At 44.7% G+C, this 15,712-nt stretch overlaps 1 protein-coding gene across 2 annotated transcripts in view; it reads right to left on the reverse strand.

Annotated features, from left to right (window-relative positions):
* LOC132912562 (unc-112-related protein-like) overlaps positions 1–15,712 on the reverse strand; it is a 37,331-nt gene that overhangs the window by 16,975 nt on the left and 4,644 nt on the right. Inside the window, exon 1 of one of the 2 annotated variants that reach the window (XM_060970065.1) lies at positions 9,989–10,204. The exons of the other annotated variant lie outside the window; for it this stretch is intronic. The gene's annotated coding sequence lies outside the window, so the exon portion shown is untranslated. Of the gene's footprint in view, positions 1–9,988; positions 10,205–15,712 lie in introns of those variants that run through there. 2 annotated transcript variants of the gene reach the window in all.

Genomic DNA, 15,712 nt, shown 5'->3' on the forward strand with positions numbered 1-15,712 from the left:
TCTATGTATAATACTTCCAGTATTAGCCAGTTAGAAAATGGCGTCATACGATCATTTTGGTTTATGGCAACATTTCTGGTTCCTTCCCCCTAAAGAAAACTGGGTCACGCGATGATATTTATAGAGGTCCAAAAGGGGGTTGCAGAAAGAGTGGAAGAGTGGGGGGCAGGCTGGAGAAAACTATTATTGGAATCGGCTGGGTATTCGCACCCAGCGTGGCGGCGTCTCTTTTGCACGCTTGACCAATCGGCCAAGGAACCGCCGTCGTATGAATCTTGTAACCTGGAACGTGCCTACTCTCTCGTTACCGTGCCATTTGTATTCTCCCCCAATCAGTGCTGCGAGCCGGGCTTTCATTTTCGTTGGTCGAGAATCAGACGGAACCGAGAATTCCGGGGGAGGATCGCGCGAGTCAAATCGATTTCATCCTTGGTCGACCTTCGTCTACGGGGCCTCGTTACGAACGCACGATTTGTTTCCGCCGCTTGCCGTTCGCGTTCGGTGAAAGGGAAAATGAGCGGAAAACGGCGACTAAGGAATGGAAGGAGGAAAGAGCGAGGAGAGATTGCGGGATGGCACAGAAGGCAGCGTAGAGGAGAAAGAGAAAGAGGGTGATGGAGAAGGGAGGAGGGATGAGCGTTGCAATTAGTCTTTCCACGGGAAACGCACGCGGTAATGAGGCACGACCGGCTCGCACTTCCGGGACGTCGACGTTGTACGACCGCGAGAGAGGTTATTCCTCTTTTTGTTTCATTGTGCGCGACTTCCTCGCTTTCTCGAAGAACTGGGGGACGCGGTGATTGTTTCGTCGCCCTGGGCCATTGTAGACGAATCTGCTCTCTGTCGTTCCCTACTGGCTGCGCTCCGTTGCATCGAAAAGCGCCGACTCGCTCTGATAATTTGACGCTGAATGCCTCTTGAAACGACGCTGCACACACCGAGGGAGACCTTGCGAACTTGTGAAATACACCGGCGATGCAACAATAGTGGTTTACTCTCAAAGAAGATTTCTTTAGTACGATCCAACCTCGACTTTCACTTGTGTCTTCTCATCCGATCAGAAATTTTGTCGAGAAACACGCGCCGAACTCGTTTCGATAATATGAACTTTGTACATGGTAATATGTGTCTTATATGCAGGTATATTAATCAGGCAACCGGTAAATTTTATGATTCTTGAGTGGACTTGTCCAGAGAATTTTAATGACCATAATGAGACCGTTCCGGTCGTTCGGTTTCTGCAAATCAAAAAGAAGCAGGCAGAATACTGGCTAGGTGGATACAGATAATCATACGCCGACTGGCTAATTAAGTTGTCCGCGATATCCGTTTTCGATGCGAGTATCGTCGGCCTCTCTGATGCATCGTGATGTCCGGACGCGAGTGGCGCTTGTGCGCTCGTGAATGGACGCGCAGCGACCATCGGATTGATATATTCCATGCAATCAACATGCCTGCGACGTTTCCGGTTCAAGGTATCGCAGTCCTACGCACGTTAAACGCCACGGGAATAGTCTGCTTCTGCGAATCGAGACTTACTTGGTTTAGAATGAAGTAAATCGGAGTACGCCTTCCATCCGAATTTAATTTCGCTATTTGTCAAGTGATACAAGAAAATAACGTGAAAATCTGCTCGCGTGAGCCATTAATATAATTAAGCGGATTATCGGGACATGTATGGACAACGCGAAAGAATGCGAACACAGTCGAAATCGGTATAAAAGGAAGAGGAAAAATTCAGTGGACGTCGCGGCGGATGACGTAACGCGGCTAAGTGACGACCGTGCAAACTGGCGCCACGGATTTGCATTTCGCAATGGCCAGTAAAACCGTGTTCCCCCAACTTGTGTCTTTAGGAAACACATACATGCGAGTATGTACAGTTTCGCCAAATCGACCTCGTAAAACATAAACGCGACTAAAATACTATGCGCTGACTGGCACAACAGATTATTGCGCACCTACCATTCCATCGTGAACGAATTCTAGATGCGTATTGCATGATCATTGTCGCAAATATCTCTGAACGACATCCGTTACGTGAGACGATCGTTCGCCAATAGCGAACATGTTTGCCTCATATTATCGCGCCGAGTGAAACAATTCCTAAATAATGTTAAATGTATGAGATATCGATCGATCGAGCTCACGCGAGTATTTCAATACGGGTGCTCGTGTCGCATGTTTGAAAAACTCGAAATTATCCAGGTTTCTTTTATAAATGTAAATTTAGTCCCTTATAGGGTGTCTCATAAATCATATGCCCGACGATGGTTAATTTCGCGACTGCGGCAGAGGCCCAGTTTCTCGCGGAACGAGGGGAGAAAACACGCGGAGAAATATAGCTTGTCGACGCATTAACTATTTCTGGTGTATATTGGCGGAGAGAAGTCGGTTCTTGCCACGTTCCCGGTGATTGAGCTGCTCGAAAGCAATTTATCTTCGCCACCGTCTCCACACTCGCCCGATCGGCCGACAAAAGAAAGAAACTACTCGATTCGAGCCACGCAGATCGAACACGAGACTGGCCTGGACACCGTTTGAAGCTTTTTCCATGGTCTCGGCAAACCGGCAGACGTCTATAATTTTTTCACCGACTCGTCGTCGTCCGTCGAAGGGGTGGCTGGTAGACGTAGGAACGTTCTGTCTCTGTACGCGAGGTTCCACACGAATATCGGAATAACGTGGGAGGAGTCGAACGAGCCGATCGATCGGCTGGAAAAGCCACGCCACGTCGGACTGCTTTATTTTCGCATGGAATGACCTTGGAGGAATAACGTTTTATGGAAATGTCGCGATAACCAAAGCTCGAAACGTTGTATTCCCCTACCTTTGGCGAAAAGTTATCGTCTCGCCAGGCTTTATGTAAAGTTTTACGACCGAGTCGACAAGCTCTATACGCTCCGTGTCAAGTCGAAAGAATGCCGGGAGCTTTACGATAGGCCACGTATCGGGCATTCCACGAATAATCGTCACGAGAAAAAATGAGCTGCGTGCCTGGCGAGCTAGGCATACGTGCCTATTAAATCTCTCGCATATTCAAGATTGCAGCTTCCGTTAAACGGGTGAAAGTCATATTAGCGTTCCTGCTGGCGCATAGAAAAACGCGAAAGAGGAAACTTGGCGTCGTGCCTCGCGCTCGTATCATCGTGTACATGCTTTACAAGGATTCCGGTCGCCTTATCGTAGCTGCACATCCTTAACTCTGCACATTCGCGAGTATCATCGACTTCCGCTGACGTCAGGTCTCCCCTTTCCCTGTAACACCGTTTCCGGTTCGTTGAAAGCGAATCGCAGCAGCAGCCGCGCTATGTCGCTTGCGCCAACCTGCAGTCCCGTGTTTTCCCCAAGAGGTTGTTTCCTTTTTCCTGGCAACCGACGCTTGTTACTGTTAGTTTGCTTGTTTTCGACAGTAGCAGACAATGGGAGAAAGGAGATAGCGAGGAAGTTGTGAGAACTACCTAAGTTAGTCGATAGATCGAATGGCAGCGAGTCTGGTCAAAGGTTCGACGTTCCGCGGCCATGTTGACTCACTATCGCGAAGATAGAAGAATTTTATTATGTATGCTGTAAAGTCACCGAGGCATCTACTTACTCGGCTTGAAATTGACGAAGCAAACTAGTCGATATTCAAGAAACTATAAATTCACACGAAATGAAACACCTGTTTCAAATAATACCTACTCGACACTCTCGCAGGAAATACATATTTCCCCTCTAGGAACGAAGTATGGTGGAAAAAAGAGGTGCTAAGATAGAGAGCGTTGATTGCTGACTTCCGGAAGCGGTGGTAACTTGCGATTCCGTATTTTTCTTGCGTCGCATTCACGAGTGAGACAGCTCACCGGTTTCGTCGTGTAGCGGTGCATCGATATATCACACTCCCAGCAATTATACAATCTCGTTAGCATTCTTTCGCTCTATCGCGATGAATGGATCCCTTTCATACGCGAGCCACGCGCTTCTTGCTAACTCGACGCTTCGCTCAAACGCGTGTAGCGACTATGTTAAGTGCACGCCGTGTGTCACCGTCTCCAGAGAATGTTTAACACTCTTTGCTCCAGCGCTCCATTAATTTCCCACTGTTGCACAGCGAGAGAAAGCAACTCGAAGCTAAAGAGACGATTTCCAGTTCTCGTAACTTCGCCACGCTCTTCATCCTAACGCGTATCTATATCTCTATGAATCATACATGCATATATTATTGTGCTTGCTTTAACACGTTGACGCGTTGCATCGGAAATACGCGTGCCGTGAATAATTTGCGAAGCGAGTCACTACGCAGATAACTGGCTGGTTGACGCAGCGTGCATCTCGATACTCCGAAAGCTCGTGACCGAACGTCGCTCCGGAGGCACGATCGCGATGAACGGCAAACTGATTTCTGCACGGTCGCCGAAGCAGCAACGTTCCATGCCGTGCTTGTTGTACCGGTATCGATCGTGAGTAATTACCCAGCATCGACAGACTTAGACGAGCATTTACGCACGTGCACGTTCATGCTCCTGTAAATCTTTCGGGACGTTTATCGTTTCCGATGCCAGCCGCTTCCAACGACCTACGCGAGAAACCTGTAAATGAACCGTACTAGAAGGAGGTCGGATCTCGAGTAGTTGTTATTCCAGGGACGTTAGCCTACCTAGAGGCGGTACTTCGAATCTTTCTATTCGCGAGATCTCGAGAATCTTCTCCTTGGACCCAATTCTTTCGATTATCGAAGAAAAAAATGTGTCTCGGTAAATGTTTGCGATGGATGACTTGAATGAATATATCTGAGTCGGACTTCAATGAAGACGTCGACGAAACATTGCAAGGGCACATGAGGATCGTTGTCTCGCGTGGGTAGATAAGCTGCGCACATAAACGCTATCGGCGTTATCAATCACCGTAAATAATAAAACGGGCAGCGAACCGGCGCAGCGTTTACACGCGGACATTGGTCACGCGTACATGTATGTAGATGGGAATAAACGAAACTAATAAGCGGCCGATGCGAGCGAAACGGAGCACGTAGACGGCAGTGTCGCTCGAATCCTTCACATGTGGGCTGAGAAAATCGCAATTTACGGACATGGACAGGGATCTTGCAATGATGCAACGCGCACACATCGCGCCAATCGACTGTAACTCCAGTGACTTATCGACTATTATTACCCTCCTTGTCTTCGCTATGTATCACTGTCAGCCGTTAGCCTTTCATATGCCATTCAGACTTTTTTCGTAAAAGAGTACTTAATTATCGTCTTCTATAAATACACCGACGTGTAACGTTCTTTCGATAATTTCATATAATGGGCTTTGTACACGTTCAGCCACTGGACGCTAGAACGATACGAGTAGCCTAGGATACGCTATAAATAAATTAATCATTTTCCTGCTTAATTTTCTGTTTCCTTTAATTGAATACGACCGATTACATCTATCGAATCGTAACGATTGTATCTTTCCCCGTGTTCATTATCACCGACTATCGATTCTTTGTCGGTCTCCTAACGACAAGATAGAGACACTGGAAGCCAATTTGGTCTCTAATCTATCAAGTTATGAAGTGGTATGCGTGACAAGAGTCGACATACTATATACTAAACACCATGAATGGACACGAAGGCGTTCGAGTGAATGGAAACCAACAGGCAAGTTTCGCCTACGCGTTTCCAGCTATATAGGCAGACAGGTCCCGCGTATGTGGTCTTCTATACGTAGTCCCTGCGTATGAATATGGATGTCTAGAAGCTGATCAAACTTTGCTCCATGTTCTTTGTACTTATTATATATATTGTTATTTTGCAAATAGTCCAAACGATATTTTATAATCGTAATTTTCAGTCATATTAATTAAAGTGAACGGGCAAACATGGATCTTAAAACGATCATCGAAACTTTCGTACAACATCGCTAATTAGCAAGGTGAATATTACGCGCGTGTTAAGCGAAGGTTTCAACTTTGATGATAGGAAGAATTCCGCGCGATAAGAACAAGCCGCGATATAAGTAAAGCATAATATTGATACAAGTTGATAACAGCTTTTCAGATCGTCCAAAAGCGTTAAGAAGTGGTATGTTATCTGCCGCTAGTAACTGGAACGTTTAAAATCGAATCGACCTAGCGATATACGAAAATTGCCACAGCTATTCAAATCTGTGACGCAAAACTGAATGGAGTGGACAGATACGCAGACGTATTTAGACAGCCCATGCGAATAAACAAGCGAAGATGTAATGGAACGTTGGACACGCCATGGCGTCTTAATTACAACGCTTCAAACCGAACTTGTTTTGATTTCAAACAAACATAACGAATTCGAATAATTAAGCGACGTTGCGACAGCTGAAAGTATCGACTCATCGTTGTCGGACGATTTACATTAATGAGCACCGAATAATATCGACGAAGCGAAACGAGTCCTCGCCGAGGAATGGAACTCAAAGTCGAATCATAAGGAGGGTGCAACGACTTCGCGTGCATCGTATCAGCGCCGAGATAAACGGCGAGATTGCGAGAAAGGGGGAAGAATAGGGCGAAAGAAAAAAAAGGTAAAATCAACGGCTGTAATCCAGGTATGCACTTGGGCGCATTGCCAAGACGCTAGGAATGCAGCATGCATCTCGCACCGGACTCGATCGCCGCATATGAGTACACGAGTATGCACTCAACGAAATTGCCAACGCAGGGAGAAACTCTGTTCCCTGCGACGTTGGCATCTTCGCGCGCAAGCATTTTTTGAATGAAAAACACCGGAAAACGGGCCAGGTAAAAGTATCTTCTTTAACATGGAAATTACAAGTGCGCGGAACTGTTGGCAAAACTAAAATCGTAAAATTCTCTGAGTGACAGGGCTCTGATGCTTTGATTTCGATTAAAAAAAGAACGCGCAACTTTTTAAGCAATATCTGTGCCACGGTCGAGACCTCGGCGACCCATACCAGTTGCCACGTATTTCAAGGTCCGGTTGCGTATTTTCGAGAAAAATAAATATTTCGAAGCATTCATGCGTTACCGATGCGTCTGTTTCTCTCTTCTGCGACGTGGATTTCAAAGACGTACAGCGAACATCCGCGCGAATACCTCCTCGCCCGTGTAAGGCACCTAAAGCTGCAAGGCCGTGGCGAAGAATCTCGCGGCTGGCTGTCGTATTCAAATCGTACGAGCTACGAGATTGCTTTATGTCCCGCGATACAAAGTGCCTTCTCGGCTGCCGACTCTCCTCCGGACAGAATTTCATTACACCTTTTACCGCACTCGCCGCGTCAGATATTATCGACGAATAAAGTTACGGCTTCTACAAATTTTCGATACATCTCCTTCTGTTCTCTCCGTTCGTCGTAGAGATCGAAATAACATTACGAATTACGACGACAGTGTAATTGCATTCGCAATTCCTTAACTAGACGAACAGCTGTTGGCGCAACGCAGTATTCGTTTCATCATTCTGTCACACGCTCTTACGACGCTAGTCGACTAAAGACAAACTCCATGGACATTGTACTTTAACCTAGAAATCCTAGAATACTTGGGAAAAGATTCTTTGAGAGTCACTGACGCGTTCTACGTGACAAAAGACCAGTCCGTCGCGACGCTGTTCAGCATCAGATATTTTCGCAAGTTGGATGCACCGCCTAAATGCATCGCTCCGTGACAAAGTACATCCGTTGCGTAACTTCCAAGAGCTTAGCAAGAGAAGTTTTCGCTCGCGTAATCAATGACGCCATTCATCCTAAAGGTCGATTACTTCTATATCTCGCGTGAAGATCGTCTCAAGATCGATAAACTTTTTTGGAGCACAACAACAGGCGAAAGAAACAACATGAAGATAGGAGTGAGCTTTGACCGATGCCACTGGCAATGACTCACACACCGAAAAAAGAAGACGAATTTTACCAGGAATGGGTGAAATCATCCCCTTCGTGTATCGTGAAAGAAAGTCGAAGGTTAAAGTATAGTTACAATGTTTAATTTCTCTGACGAAATAAGGTTCTGACGAATTCGTCCTCTGTCGATCCACTGATATTGTTAGTTAATAAATTATTATGCAGAAGATGCAAGTCCATAAAATTGGAAAGTTTACGAAAAATAAAGTTGATCGGTTTAATTTTCTACGTATCCAGAACGTCGAAGCTGTATAATTCTTTCCGTCGTTACAAAAGTTTACTACACATCCTGTTCAGATTCGTCGAGTGTGATTCGCGGATGTTTCGACGCGTGGACCAACAGACGAGCGAAGAGTTACGAAACCAAATGTGACGGGATCGCAAGCATCACTGACGTCACGTGCTATGTTTAAACTGTGAGTAGCGTCGAGTCTGCTTCTACGCGAGCTCGCATGTGCGCCGGATCAGAAACGGATGCGATGCGTACACCAGGTCGGCGTGTTCCTGCTGGTCGACGCACAATGTACCATTGTCTCTTCCTCTTTCGCGTATGCCTTGCCTTTCTCTGTCACCGACCGCTTTTATTTCCTATTGAGCCTTAAGACGCTCCAAGGGGTCAGGCTTCCCGTGTCCGCAGGTAGGTAGGCGTGCGTCCACGCACACGTGCGGATGCTGTGCAAAATTACGGACGTTTGAGTCATGCGCTCGGTTTGCGCCTCCGGTCGCAAGAACAGGAGCGGTCCGAAGTTCTTGGAGACGATAACACCAAGCAAAGATAATCGTCTGGCGAAAGTATAAAACCCATGAAATATTTGTATACATGTAATTTTGTCCACAAATGATAACCGCGCGCGTTGATAGAACACAGTTTTTTGCAAATCGTGCTTTCTCTATCTTTCACTGTACCCATTATGTCTGGGGCAAATGGGGGGATGCTATGGGCTCGGGTGCACGGAGTACGGGCTTAATCGCCAATGCAATTTAGGCAATACGATTCTGCGGCAAAACCCATGACAAGCGTCAAAAACACGTAGCGAATAGGGTGAAAGATGGAACCGCGTGCGCATGAATCATCGTCCTTCCTGCCATTAATGGGATTCGGCCGAGTGCATGTAATATTTCGACCGATTCGGTCGCATGGCAGGATAATCGACTGGTCGGTAGGTCTTCGTCGCGTTAAACATCGACCGGTTCTCGAGGCCGGCAGACCACCGGTGTCGAAAACCAGCGAAATTAAGTTCGTATATTTTGCTCGCCGCCAGAGAAGTCGACGAAAGAAATTGAAATATCGTCTCGCACGAGCGAGCAACGGTCATCGAAGCAGACCACGAAGTGTCGCAATGCTCGGCATCGATCTGGATATTCGATTCGCGATCACCGCTCGAGCAACGATAACGGCTGCGTATATTTAGCATAGAACGCGTCGTTGCCGAGGAAGCACAAACAATGATCCGTTCATGCGGATTTGCTAGGTCGAATAAAACCGATCAACCAGAGTGCACGTGACTTTCTAACCTTACACGCGTTTTTTACTATCCATAGATCCCCATGGATCCGATCACGAGCTGCCTTCGCGCGGCGTAAACTTTGAAAAACCACACAATGGTAGCATTCAAATTAGTCTTAGACGAACAGCCTGTTACCTCGGTTAATTGCATGATATGTATTAAGAAATATAATGAATCGACATTCAAGGAATGTAAACTGTACGCGTACACAAATATTTGAAGTTATTCGAAACTTTCAGGTCGAACTCTTGGAAAACAAAAGTTTCTGGGCTCTGAAAAGGGAGTATAGGGGAAAACAGGACGATTCCGGAGTGCGCAAATACGCGCGTCACGATATGCGACTCCATTCGTTCGATATGTTTGACTGGGTGTCGAATGTCGGTCGTAATATGCACGATGGAGAGCACATCCGTTATAATTGTGTCGCCAATAGACGATCGAGAGCCGGCTTATACTCCATCAGGATCGATATATGTTTCACATATTTCACTGGATGCGTATCGGAAGACGAAGCGAGTCGAACGAGACCTCAATTAAATCACCGTTTATTGCTGCCGCGGAAGCAGTTCGTTTGCAGGAATAAATTTCAAACGGAACAGGCTGGCACTCACTTCGAACAATCTTTCCATTGATTAAGTATCCTCTTTTGATGATTTACACAGTTTATTTCACGTTATTTTAATCTGACGAGACGAAGCATGGCGCCAGGCATGGCGGGCTTCCAAAAGTAAGAAAATATAGTTTTATTCGATTCTCGGAAGGCTACGAGACGAGTGCGACCAATTGTAGAACACCTGCATCCTCATTCGTTAAGCCGCCCCAATTTGCTGGCGGTCGCATCCTGAAAACGACTACACGACGACTACTGAAATATTCACGAGGGTATAGGGATGTCGGCGGTTATTTCATTGGCCTCGCGCTCCCAATCAACTTTCCACGTCTCATGTTCGTGCCTCGACACAGTCTGTTCGTGTGCGTGTTCCTTTGCAAATTGTATGCTCTGCGTCCTTGCGCCAATCAACAGCCACTCGAGATTTCCGTTCACTCTCGTAATCGTGTGGCTCGATAACGATGAACGCGATGCCTGAGATCGCTTCTGGCACACGTATTGTATCGTAAATTCGACGTGAAGTCACCGACGGAGTCGCAACTTCGAAAACGAGTCGGAGAAAGCTCGCCTTATATAGTTCCGTAGGAAAGATGTGTGCGCACTTTCGTCGAGGGAGCTGAAATCACGCGTCGAAAAGGCAGCTACTGCCCACGCCTGACATTTCACGTCTCTCCGTTGGGGCCCGCGTGGAAACGCCTCGAAGATGTCCACAGAGGAACAATACAGAGTCCATGCCAGTTTTTGGATACTGACAACGATCACGAAACAACGAAGGTTCAATGAGAACCGCGAGATTACGAACAATTACGTACGTAACTTCTGAAAGAAGCGTCAAGAAAGTTGAGTGGACGGGAAAAATGGCTTTGAGAAGAATATCGAGAATGAAGATCCGATTGAATACTAAATAGATCGAGGAAAACATTTCCAAACACAAAGAAAGGCATTCGCGTAATGTTATATATATGTTCTTCTCGAGTTTCTAATCTAGTAAGCTTACAATACAGTGTAGCGAGTAACAGTCAGGATGGTGTTTCGAAGGAACATCAAAATTTTTATGAGGACGTAAAAGTGTTTCTTGGAACTCTTTCGGCGTTACAGCTGAAAGGAGCGCGAGTCTAAGCACCGAACGGCTCAAAAAAAAAAAAAGAAAAATAGAGATAATGGACCCAAACAACGGGTGCTCCGAGATTCCTCGTATCAAGACCCTTCGACATCGGGGTAGCTCACCGCGATAACTTTTCACGGCACGACACGAAAATAAAACACGACAATTTGCTTTGTTAATACATCAGCAAAGTACAAACATAACTCGTACTCGGAAGATTCACAATAACGATTAACGCTGTCTTCTTTGTACGCAAGATTTCGCAACTCTTCGCGCTCAGCTGAATCATTAAAGAGAATTAATCGCAATTTTAATATTATGGTAATCAGCGAAGCTTAGGCACGAATGAATTGTCGTTTGAAACCAGTGGAGCGTATTTACGAGTGCTGCACTCCGATTACGTTCATCGAAGCACTTCTTGTTAATCTGTACAGCGGGAAATCGTTTCTGCGAAAAGATTGGTCGACCTTTCTGATATAACTTAATAGCCGATAGAAGCTAGTATTGCTGTGCAATAAAGTATTCGTTTCGCCTTTTTTTTCTCTGCGCGACCGGACGTAGTGACTTCACGATCCACGCTTTTCTTTGCTTTATTTTCGAGATACCATACTCGAGGCGCCATCAGAAGAGAGCACCAGTCCCGAGAAGAAGGTCGCACGAAAGCCTGCTGCTGGCACCCCACTGGACAGATAAACTGAATGAAATACTCGCGTGTTTCTACGCCAACTATGCCTAAGCATAGAAAAGAATTCAAAGGAAAAATTATTTTAACGATTCCTCATAGACGCTTCTAATAGCTAAATTCCTGGCAACACTGTAGAAATAACGATTACGAATATTTCTGCTTGCTTTTAAATGACATCACGGTCTTACACATTGAAACATCGAAGGGACCATTCTCTAAAATATTAGACTTCGCTAAAGTCCTATTAATAGAGGTGTGGTCTGTTTGATCTCATCATCATTATTCAAGTCAAGGCTGCATCCGACTAAAAGGAAATTTCCTTTGGTATTTCTTACCGGAAAGAAATGACCTTGACTATGTTACAGGTAGGTCTTCGAGGCGTGTCCGAGCAATCACGTTAACGGAATAAAAGTCGTGAGTATCTTCGAAATTATGCGACAAAATTGGAAAAGATTGTTTCACGCATCCCGTAAAGGCATATATGGAATTTCATCTTTCTCTGCTTACGCATCAGTTCTTTCTTGGTCGTCGTGAATTCGTTGAACCGATTTATTGCCTTATAAGTTCTGTCCTTCGTGCTGCCAAGCCACAATAATAAAGTCACTCAGCCAAGGTTTCGGTCGATTTTCATCACTAACGATAACTTCCTTCTCTAATTTCTTTTGTCAGCTCTTGATCATCGCTTTAAATTATTCCCTCTATTTAGAGATGATCATTCTGTAGTTGCTCAGCGTCAAATGTAACTCTTATTTCATCTGTATAAATAACGAGTCGATTCCTTAGATACCTTAATGACTTCCTGTGATATATTTCCGGTTTTTTTCCAGACAAGGAAAAATATCTTTCGTGAAACGCATAAAGTAATCGATGAAAGTAAATAGAGATATTTTCGATATGAACAAAGCTTAAAATAGATTTATCAGTTTGCGGAACTCTGTGTCACGTGAACTAAAATACTCGGACTATGTGACACAAAAATAAATAATATCAATGGCTTAGAATCCATTCACTTGGAGACTCGAAAACAGCACGGAACGGTTATCTTATCCCAAGAAACGCGTTTCGGGGGCAGCTACCGACATTATTTCTTCTTCGCATATTTCTACCCTTTGCTCGTGATAAAGTTTGACCGAACAGTTCGGTCAGTTTGAAATCTTTCATTCGTTAAAATTTAACTATTGATCCACCGAGAATTTAAAAGAATGCAATAAGAAATTTATGATCTACCGATGACGCAATGCTGAGGCGAATGTTATGTCATAGACATTGTGTTATAGACATAAACTTTGCTATGCGATTATTGCACAAGCTGTCTTTCCCACTTTCACATTATAGTCGCAATATTCGCACTGTAATTCCACTCTTAACTACTTGAGATTAAGACAAGTTTCGTATGCAACAATTATCCTCTGCTGTTGTTTCGAACACGACGAACAACAACCCTTTGCTCGACCATCAGCCATAACCGCAAATGTTGCAACGCGCACTTTTATGATTTTAGCATGCGCATGAAACAATGTTTAATAAAAACCCCGAATGTTCGTAACATATTACAATGAGCGCATAGATAATGAAATCTTTTCTAACATTCTGAAAAATGATAAATACTCGAGAATCAACAGCTGCCCGATGACTCAGTGCTGGCTCAAGTTTTTTGCGTTACGGTCGTTTCTGTTGGAGCATCGCCAACTGGCTGGTGAACAAATTCTATCGAAAACCCTACTCGGCTAGACGTACCATAACCATGGCTCGTACTATTGAACTTGCGAAACTTCCATTGGGATTTACTACCTTATAACAATGTCTCGCAGACATACATTCAGCACATTATTCAGCGACGTTGCAGAAAATAACGAGTCGCAGACGAAAAGCCATTATATAACATATCCTTAACATTGAACTTCGTCTGGAACATTCGCTTAAAACTGAGAGAGTCGAGGCTTGTGCTACGAAATAGCTCATTTACAAGTCAAAGATGCTCGGAAACCAAACAGAGCAGAAGTTTGGTTTCTTTGTGCGGAATTATTTTACATTGAACGCAATTATCTTTCTGGAGTAGCATCTGTCTAAGAGTCGTCTCAGTTCCTCGAATAATTAGTCGACGACGAGTTCACGGTGTATCCTTCGTTCTCAATTTATTTAAAAGGACTCCTCTTTCGCGGATGATTCAGCCTGCCGCCAATTACAAAACCCGTCGAGCACGTTCGTCCGACTGTAAAACGCTAAAAACTGACTCGCTCACGCCCTAGGGAATTATTCATACCAGAGAGAAATGTGCGGATATCGCGGCCTGTTCCCGGGGACTGCACCGTAAGTGTCGTGTTACTTAAAACTGGAATAAGGTATGTATCATAGTCCGGCGTGAGTCACCAGATGCAAGGAAAGAGGCGTCTAAAAAAAATAGCCCGCGCTTCTCGGACAGAAAGTGCTGCAAGTGTTCCATGATAAATGGTCTCCTTGCAAACTAGTTTATTTTCATTGCTTTCTATTATTTCGTTTCTCTACAATGAGCGTGTAGAAGAGCAATCGCAGAAATTGTTCAACTGTACGTCTCGATTAGCAGGACCGGTGGTTATTCCCACAGCGGCGACTTATTACAAGCTCAGTAATCGAGTTGCAACGTGTAACTTATTAGCATACCTACTTAACGGTCGAAGGATGATCGATAATGTTCAAAAGCATTTATCGTGTTTTCGCTAGTTAATCTCATTCGCAGGGAGATCAAGGCTAGAAGAAAAAGTTATCGCCGGAAAGCTAGAAATTGTTGGAAATACACACGCTTGAGCGTATCGTCTTCCACAATCTCTATATACGTATTGAAGTTTCATTGATAACATGGTCAGAGTAGAATTTCCATACGGCGACCTTTAATTCCGTGTAGAGAGCCGCAAGTAGCTAATCTTCTTAAGTCTCTTCCAAGGAAGGACTGAGTTTTGCCCTGGTGGTATCACTCCGATCCTATATCACCAACAAATAAGATTATCACAAGTCCAAGAAGCGATGAATCTTTCGCATTTCCTTCCTTCCCATATTCAAACAGATAACTTGGACACTTTGAGGATATATGGTAAGTCAGTGGGTCGGCAATAACAAACGATAAAGTTTCTTTTCACAGAGTATATTCGTGAAAGAATGTAACATAGATATGACACATAGCGATAGAGACCAGTTAGAAACTATTTTGTATAGGTACGTGCAGATCGATAAAAACTATCTTACTCAGTGCGAATAGAACAGCTATGGGAATGGAGGGAAGCAATGTCAGACGTTAACTTCTCTTCCCTGGTATGGTATAGTATTTTAATTCACTATTATTCATTACGTCATCGGAACTTCGCCTTTAGCGTTAGTTCCTTGTTATTTTACCATCCCATTATAGCATGATTAAGACTTGTAGCGCATTTGTGAATGGATTACTATCGTAATCAGGTTGTTATAGAGGAAACCTCTATCTCTCACGAACAAAATAAATTGTAAGCATTCAAGGCTCGATTAATGTCTTATGAAAGACGATTTCGACAGCCGTATCGTCAGAGATTGTACGGTATACTGGAATAATATGAAGGTACGCGTATAAAACGGTAATGTAGGATGATCGATCAAATGATGCACGGTAATAATTGTGGATGATGTGTTAACGGCACGATCGGTCAACGAAGGTGGCATCGATCGTACGAAGGCTTTCCAAGATAAAAGAAGCTTGCGCGCCTCGTGCGAGTACCGTAAGAACGACCTTGCCTCGAAATGGCGAAACGGTCCGGGTGCACTACAATAAATGCCTCCGATTCTTTCGCACCTGGTAACTACGAGAACGAGCAGAGAGAAATGACCGGTATCGAGGGCGAGGATACCATACCGAGGAGAATTCGGCCAAGGAACGATCCTACCGAAACCTGTCTTTTCGTTACATTTATCACATCGTCTACTATCGCTAC

Source organism: Bombus pascuorum, chromosome 12 (assembly GCF_905332965.1).
Source record: "Bombus pascuorum chromosome 12, iyBomPasc1.1, whole genome shotgun sequence".
NCBI classification, from domain to species: domain Eukaryota; kingdom Metazoa; phylum Arthropoda; class Insecta; order Hymenoptera; family Apidae; genus Bombus; species Bombus pascuorum.